This window comes from Pisolithus orientalis (assembly GCF_024613125.1).
Source record: "Pisolithus orientalis strain OTSU chromosome Unknown F5J12scaffold_87, whole genome shotgun sequence".
Taxonomy (NCBI): Eukaryota; Fungi; Basidiomycota; class Agaricomycetes; order Boletales; family Pisolithaceae; genus Pisolithus; species Pisolithus orientalis.
Genome location: NW_026260868.1, coordinates 85874 through 95318, shown reverse-complemented (window position 1 = coordinate 95318; position 9445 = coordinate 85874).

Here is a 9445-nt window from a genome sequence, read left to right as displayed (position 1 = left end):
GGCTTCCAAAGCCATCAATGCTGGGGTTGGGCCCTCCATCCAGGGAGAGACAATCCCCAAGAGGATCTTCACTCAGTATGTTCACAATTTCATGTATTTACACTGACTCAAATTTTATTTAGAGTATTCCTGCATTCAAACACAGGGATTCCCACCCAATCCCCAGCCGCTGTACAAGCAGATTCAATCGTCGAGGCTGGCCCATCCATTGCACAGGAGGTAGAGGGATCTATGGCAGCAGGTAATGTTTAATCACTCTACATTTATGCTAAATATCATGGTTAACCCTTGTATTCAAGCAGACACCCACCCATTGACAACAGCAGCACCCCTCCAACTCACAACCACTGCAACTCCCAGGCACACCATCACCCATCTGTGCCCCAAATGCCAAGGTATTGCAAATGTCCAACACAATCAAAGAGTGAATCAAAGATTTGGAACATCAACTCTGCAATGCTGAGGCCCACTGCCAATACTATGAGGATCAAATGTATGATTTCCAAATACAACAGGACAAAACCATGCAGACACTAGACAGGATGGCTTGTGTGCTGGAGGCTCTGCATATTTGGGTATATGGACAAGCATTGCGTGACAATCTCATTGATCTCTGAGGGCCTCTGGCAGATGAGACAAGGGCAGATAGGACAGCAGGGTGAACAAGGCCATCTATCATTTTACTCCTCCATGGTACATACAATGTCATTTTATATTTCCATTTTAATTGACCACTCGTGCTGCATCATATATTCAACCTTTATTTAAGAGTGAGAAAAAGACAATAATGGCTAGACAGCCAACAGAATTGTGAAGGATAATCTCATTCTACTAAAACAACTGCAAATGTATCCTGATAGGTGGAAGCTTAGCAAATGCATGGCTTTGTGATGTAGAATAGTTAACTTGAAACTTAAAAAATGAGATAGCAGGATGATCTCATTCTGCTAAAACTGGAGCTGATGGATCCTGATAGATGGAACCTTTGCAAATGAATGGACTGTATGATATGTGATAGCAACCTGCCATTTGACACAAATGCAATTAATAGTCTGATTTGGCCAACACATCTGAGTCTGCTAATATGGCCACTGATGAATCCCAATAGACAGACACCTGGTGAATGAGTGGGCTATGCCATTTACAGTGTTCACTTGAGAGTTACAAAACAAGATAACAGCTAATAATAGGATAACAATGCAAAGAAAGATGTCAGCCTGTGAAAACAGCATTCTGTGGATCCTGATAGATGGAACCCTTCCAAATGAGCAGCCTGTGCAATACGCAAGGTTGATATGGACTGTCTCGACCTGCTAACATGGCATTCAATGGATCCTGATAGAAGGAACACTTCAAAATGAGTAGACTGCAAGATGCAAGGCTGAGAGCAATTGGTCATCAGATGCAAATGCAAAGCAATATTCTCATTGCACTAACATAGGATCCAAGGTATGCCCACAGGTGGGACATGTGCAAATGAGCAGATTGTGAGATTCACAAGGTTCAATTCAGGGAAAACATTGCATTCTGCTATTGCAGGAGCCAATGTATTTTGATAGGCAGAAGCTTGGCAAATGAGCAGATAAATATTTCTCCACAGATGGAAATACAACCAAGGGCATTCAGCCAGTCACTAGTGACCAATTCACCCTCTGTAGTGAGCAATAAATATTCTGTTTCCCAACAATGGTTTGTTGCCATTCATCTCAGCCTGCAGACACATGAGCCTTTCAAGACAAACAATATACATACTTATGTCATACCAGACATATCCACAATGGAAATAAAACATGTGAAAGGTGAATGAATGGGCTAGCTTGCCACTGGACATCTCCTGCGAAAGTACCTGCTGACCCACCCATCAGCTACAGGGCAGAATGCAAGGGCAGGGAATGGAAACTGCAGGTTCACATTAAGCTAACATTTAACTACAAATCTTTCTCCAGAACAAACTGAATATCAGTCACATTCATGGCCTGCCATTTGCATTCAGCATGCTCAGCCAACCTTGAATACATCATCCTCTGCCTCACTGCATAACACTGCACCCCAGGAGCTCCAATAGTGCTGCTTCCCATCTGTATCTTATGCCATTCTTTTGCTTGAAATCTGAAGAAACTTATAGCCCATTGAAATTCTGATATTATGAGCTCTTCCTCTTCTTCCCAATGATCTTTGATGGATTTTGCTCACAGCCAATGAATGTGATAAACTAATTGAAGAAAGTTCATCAACCTTAAAGCACTGTTGAACAGTAAGGTCAACATACATTAAGACATCCAACTCTTTGATTCCGTGTCCCACAGGATGTCAATTGACCAAAATCATGGAAGATGGGTTCCACAGTGCTCCTGTGCATTTTGGGAGAAGGCTGCTGTCTGCACAGCCAGGTCTTCTTTATGAAGCTCTTGATAATGTCCTAAGATATCTGCACCCATGCCAAGTACAACCATGGCATCTCTGCATCGATTATAAATCATGGCCTGTTTTTTTACTGAGACATTGATAGTGCAGATCATATCCCAGGCCCAAGTTTTCATAGAATAGCTCTTAGCTGTGTGCACCACCCCCCAAAAGACAGCTGCCTTGTCTGCCAATATAAGATGGAGGCCATGTAGCACATCATTAGCTTGACCTGTGTGAAGCTTCAGCTCCATTTCTGCAAGATTTTGAAGCCCTTGAGCTTGACATGCATCAATGCCAAGAGCAGATGGAAGTGGCAATTTGTCCTGCAGTCCTGCCAGGGTTCCATCTGAAGCAGGCAACTCATCCCCCACATTGTCCAGCCAACCATCATCTGAAGCATAATCCTGCTCTGAATTTGCATCAAGAAATGCAGTCTGCTGTACAGGTTTGCTGGTGGAAGTGTTGGAGCCTGCTTCAAGGTGCAGCTTCAAGTAAATTGTGGCATCCATGATAAAACCTGATTGTTCAGATGAAATGCGATCAGCACAGCATGCCATAGCCAATTTTTTCAATTCTGATGCCTGTTCCCTGATGTCCTTTCTGTCCATGTGAAGTGAGGTTATGGCCTCTTCTAAGTGTAAACCATGTGCTAGCCAACTAGCTGCTCCATGTAGGCTTCCACTGGGTCTTGGTTCCTCCAATAATGCTAGTTCTATGGCACACACTGTTGGTGCTTCTCATGATATGTCAGTATTTTGCATTTATCCAAAAAGGCAGACACCATACCCACCTGTTAATTGAACTTTGAAGATGTCCATGACAGATGGGTTGTTGACATGATCATGCAGTGCATGAATCTCTTGCATTTGCCAGCTGTTTCACTGCTCTGCAGTCAAGGCTTCATCTAGCTTTATATATGCCTGCCTTGCCAATGGCCCTGCTGCTTGAGCTGCTTTGAGCTTCCATGAGAGGCTATCTGCTTAATCTTGGATGTCAGAGAGTGCACTGCAAGTGGATCCTCAGACTAACCAATCTGAATCATCTTCATGAAGTTGAAATCATTCATCTGGAAATCCAGCAGTTCTTGGTGATGTGGTGAGGTCATCACAGACCACAATGTTTCAATGATTTCTCCATCTACCCATCTGGCCCCCTTGATGAACAGTGGGGCATACTGTGCATAACATTCCTTCTTGTGCCCATTCCCATGCCATATGCCAATTCCAGGGAAAATCCAAACTGATGACAGGATATCAATCATCTCACTTCAACCCACATGCTTCTGCAGATTCATCATGTAGGAGCAGTTAATGTTGTAGAAGCAAACCACTTGTTTGATCCCTTCCATATTGTATCCCAATGCATTTGCCAAAGAGTAGTCCATGTTCAACTGTCTGCAGTGCCATCAGCAGGTGTCAAAATTGATGATTCAACCTCATACCTTTCTCCTTTTTGGAAGTCAACAACACAATGTGGATAAAAGCATCCATGCTGTGCACATGCAGTTGCCCCAATTCTGGTTGCATGAAGCTTTCCCTGGGCTGTGTTTGCCTGACTGATAGCTCTGTGGTTGTTGCAGGTGGATTTCTGTGCCTGAGCTCAGATCATGTTTTGTACAGGTTGAATGAACTCATACCTCCACAATATGTGGAGTGGCCTTCAAATAGTCTGTGTAGTGTGGATTGGTCACCAATATAACCTAGTCTGTCCATCAACCACACCTGATCTTCAGATTTCCACTCATGCATGTGTTCTGCTTTAAAGTTTCCATCCATTACTACTGTGTGGGTGAACTGCCAGCTGGAGAAGGTCAGCATATGAGGATTGCATTATTGGAGCCACTTACTGGTCCAAATCCTCATTAGTATCAACATTTATTCCATGCTGGGGGCATGCTGTGCAAAATAATGCCAGTCCACCTTTCTCTGCTGACCTGGTTGTCTGGTGGAATCCATTCCATTTAAGTAGCTTGAGGTATTGCCATTTCTGTGCAACCCATAGAAGCTCATGGTATCTATCCTGATTGACCCTTCAGACATTCCAACACTTGGAACCAAAATACCAAATCTTACTGGAATGAGGTGTGGAAACACACTGGATGTGATCTGATGCAACTTGCTGTAATAGTTCATGCCAGACATTCCACATTCCAGGTTGTCCCTCAGGAAGTCATCCAGAACTGTGAATGTGAATGCAGTGCTTGGCTTCTCGAATGTTGAGGGAAATAGTTTGGCTCTGAGTAACTGTATGTATTGGGATTCTGCAGTCTCACATTCACACCAATTCACTACAATGAAATGAACACCTGTGACATCCATGATGGTGAGATATCTTGACCCTGCTGGAGAATGGAGGTGCTTTGGGTTTTCTTTGATATGTTCCACATCTGCCCATTCTTGATCATCCATGGGCAGAGGTTCGCCTGCTGCTTGCTGGGCTTGTGCAATCACATGGGGACAGGGTGCTCTGCCATGTCCTAGGTGCAACTGAATGCCAGTCTGTGGGTCTTGATGTGAATGTAATTCTGGGCAACCAACTGATCTCTCACCATGTGGAGGGCAGATTCCTTGTAGAAGTCCCCTGTCCACTGTTGGATCCTGTGGAAAGGCAGGCTCTCATGACTCTTCTGGCAACATTCTGTGCAGAATAGGGGCTGATGCAAGCAATCTGGACATCTGTATACCCTGTCATTGCCACACCAGGTGCAGTTCCTTGGCTCTGGGGAGGCTTCCAGCTCCAGGAGTATCTTCAAGAACTCCACCTTCCATGGAACCCATTTGCAGATGTGATCATTCTGCATCTGACACACCATGTGAGGTCCACTTTTGGGTTGGTGAACTGCTGCATACCTTTTTCCACAGTAACATCAGCTGCTGGACCAGTGGGCCCATGCATCAAAGTACTTGAGGGAGCAAGGCCTTGAATGCTTGGATGGTGAGGATCAGGGAGAGTGGACAGGGGTTGTTGGATCTGGCTGTTTGATCATGACTTCTACCAATTGCAAACTATATCTACCTCCAGTTCTCTGAGTCTTGACTTCCAGCTGCTTCACCCAATGGCCTGGGGTAGGACCAATCATTCTCATACCCTTTTGAGTGCTTCCCTTGGCCATCTGGAGGTTGCTGATTTCACAGTATGAGGTCAGTTGTTAGAAATGCTACTGCTAGTGCTGTTATGCCCGAGCACAGTGACTTCTTCAAATGGAATAGGCACAAAGCACACAAGGTGGGAGACTATGGGCCAAACTTGTTGTAACCCCTATGGCTGAGTTATTGCGATAATCCGACAGAGGTTCTGTCTACTGGCGAGTCCCTGAGGGTGTTCGCACAGAGAGAGAACAAGGATAAAGCGAAGGGATGAAGCTCAGTTGCAAGCTATCAAAAAACTGCAGATACAGGACGAAGTATGTGGGATTATATACTCCTAAGTACAAGTACCGTAGCAGTCATGACAGACACATCACAACGTGTATCTGCAGTAATCAACAATCCCATCAATGAAATAAATAGGAGTCATATGGTGTCAAAGATGGGGGTAGGGAGGCAACAAAGGCTGTACTGGCTGGCACAATCAATGCGCAGTGAGGAGCCTGACACTGGAGCTATAGTACAACATATAAGCAATATAAATGAGTCAGGGACGAGTCATAAAAGCAAGAAGTAAACAAGTCGTCCATCAGAGAGGGCAGTGGGATGCCAGATCATAGTGGCAATGTGGTCTCGACAGGTATTGGAAATACCTTGACAGACGGAGATCTGAATGTTCCCTGGAGCATTCGAGCCCCTAGGATGGCGATGACTATTAGAGATGTGACTAGGCACATGACACATGTGACCAAAAGAAGTCAAAAAAGGAAAGACCCCTGATGGAAGCACAACATCACCCCCCCTCTAAGGTCCTCAGACCCTTGAGGATGGGCCGGAAGTCGTGTTGGCAGGGTGGGAGGATAGGGGTTGGCGAGTAGTATAGATGTGGGAGCAAGTTCTGTTGGTGATGGAGTCGGTGGTTCCTCAAGGGCCGGAGTAAAATGGGAGCCACATCCATTGTGGCACTGACCAATGTCCCAGGTAATGACACTGGTAACATGCATGTTGATAGAGGACGTGGTCCGGCAGGACTGGAGACTGCCCTCCAAGATAGAACTGAAGTTGATCAGAAGGTATGGGGATGAAGGGAGTCGAAGGGAGAGGATCAGCAGAGTGGACAGTGTTATGATAGTTTTTATGGATTCCTGCCCACAATGCATCCTGTAGCAAAACCTCCCAAGTGGAGTTATGAGTCCCTGTACCAAGGCAGGGCACCAACCTCTTTAAACAGATCTCCAGAGTCAACAAACCCCAACTTGATGGCGCACCATTCCTTCTCTTTTTCCTGATCCAAGATAGTGGGTTTCATACTGGAAGCTGATGATTCCTCTTGCTTCAGTTTGATGCGATCAAGAATGCAAGAAGCAGGTGGAGCCAGGAACTCGCCAATTTGCTGATTCCATAAGTGATGATAAGCTCCTCCAGTTACAGCTTCAGTAATATCTGACAACACCTTCTCCAACATGTCGATCATTATCACCTCTGAAAGGGGAGCAGTGCTGCTTAGCTTCCTAGTGCGGACCTTCGACACCAGTCCATTGATCACGTCTGACACTCTGTAGATTTGAGACAACATCCCAAAATACTCAACCTGTTCTGGTGAGCACCCATCAATGTTGTCCCCATCATGGAAGACATCAAGTGCCCTAACAATGTCCAAGTAGTCACTTGCTGAGACTGGTAGTCGCTGCTGGTCAAGCTGGGCAGTGGCAGCGGTCACAAGGAGGTTGAGGGCTGTGTGTTGAGCGCTGTCAGAGTAGGTGGTGAAGGCGGTGTGTAAGTGGGGAGGTTCAGTAACATTGGTGCTACTGGAGGTGGCTGTTGGACTATCGGGGTCATCGTCAACTCGCACTTTACCCTTTCCCTTGCAGTTACTGTCCTCATGGAGGGGGACTCTGGCCTTTGGGGCAGGGATGCATTTGATTGAGAACGCCAAGAGTGGACATGGTCCCCAAGCCCTGGGGACAGGGGGCAATAGCAGACAGGATTGAGAGATGGGTGAGGAGAAGTCAGAGACATAAAAGCCAGTGGGGGATGTTGGAGGCAAGGCTGGGGCATAGACAGTGACAGGTGGAATGAGCCTGTTGTCATTGGTGTCGTGAAAGGATTCTGTGGGGATGGGGAGATTGGCATGGTCGTTTTCTGTGTTTATGGAGCGAGGGGAGTCCATCTAATTTTTGAGGTGGTGGGCAAGTTTGTACTGGTCAAGCACCTCGGAGGTGTGCTCCTTTATATGTTCTTCAGGTTCCCAGGTATTTGATGAATGTGGAAACCCTTTCCACTTGACCAGGTACCGTCATTTTCCCCTATGGCCATCAGTTTTGTGGTTAAGAATAGACTCCACTTCTCATTCAATCTCATCATCCACAAGTTTGGGTAAAGGAGCTGCGGGCGCAGCCCCATAAGTTTCATTTTTGATGAAAGGGAAGATCTGTGAGGTGTGGAACACAGGGTGTACTTTCCACATTGGTGGAAGGTCCAATCAGAAAGTGACCAGTGACACAACCTGAGTCACCATGAAGGGGCCAAGATGTCAGGGTGCAATCTTGTCGCACTGGTTTTTGATATGGAGATGTCCAGTATCCAAAAGTACCTGATCTCTGGCTTGGGGTGTGACATAAGACCCTTTTGAGCATGAACGCATCAGATCTTGTGCCTTCTTGTGTGCAAGTATCGCAACATCTTGGCTCGCTGCCAGCTTTTCGAGCCTTTCGTCTACTGATGGTACCAGGGTGAGCTGAACCTTGGGGTAAGGGGACGGGTCGTATCCGAGGAGTAGCAAAAATGGAGTCATTTGATGGATGGAGTGCACCTGAGAATTATGGGTGAACTCTGCTGACAGAAGTTTAGAGGACCAAGAGTTAGGGAACTCGGAACAGTAGAGGCACAAATACCCTTTGACTTCTTGGTTGACTGGTTCACTTTCTCCATTTGTCTGAGGATGATAACCTGATGAAAGTTTGGCCTTTATCCCTAGAGCCTTGTACAGCTCTCTGGTGAAGGATGATACAAACTGGGGTCCACGATCTGAGATGATTGACTCTGGTATTCCATATTGGGAATAAATGAACTGATGGAAGAGTCGGGCAAGGCCAACAGAGTCAATTGTTTTATGACATGGAAGGAACAATGCGGCTTTTGTTAGCCCTTGATCAACAACCATGAGAATTGAGTTGTATTTGTCATTCCCGGAGATGGGAAGATCTGTTACAAGGTCCATTGAGATTTGTTGAAATGGGAAGGTGGTTTTGGGGGTTTCGTGCAGGACAATGGGTGGTGTTGGTGGGTGTGTGATGACCTTCATGGTTTGACAAAGTGGGCATCCCGACACATACTTTTTGATGTCCCTTCCCATACCTTCCCACCACACCTCTTTTCTCATCTTGGTGAACATTGCTTTCTGTCTGGGATGGCTGGCTGACTTGTGGTCATGGAACGACCTCATACAATGTTGGTGATGATCTGGAGGAATATACAACCTTGTGGTTCCAAATCGTTTTGTTCCATCTTCTGCCACGGTGACATTTCCCTTGGGTTCCAGACCTGTTGAGTCCTTTGACACACCATTTTTCATGTGCTTGTACAGGTCGGTCGATATCGCATAGACCCCTCTGGCTCCTTTGACTGGTTCCTCAAAAGGGCGAGCATCAGGCAGACATTTCCCCTTTGATTTTTCCTCAGACAGGCAGGAATATGGCTTGGGGTTTGGCTTAGCACATGACAACCGAAGTGGAAGATGTCCTATCCTGCAAAGACAGTTTATTTTTAGTTGTTTTTGTAGTTTTGTTAATGAAAAAGAAGGTGAAATAAGGTGAACTTGGGGATCCACCCCCTCCGAAAGCCAAAGGTCCACTGGAAGGACTGTGGCAACAGGGTTAGGTTCTGCAACATCACTCTTGCAGGAAAGAGTGTCAGCCAGGACTTGGAGGCAACTGGCCTGTCAAGAGAACCAG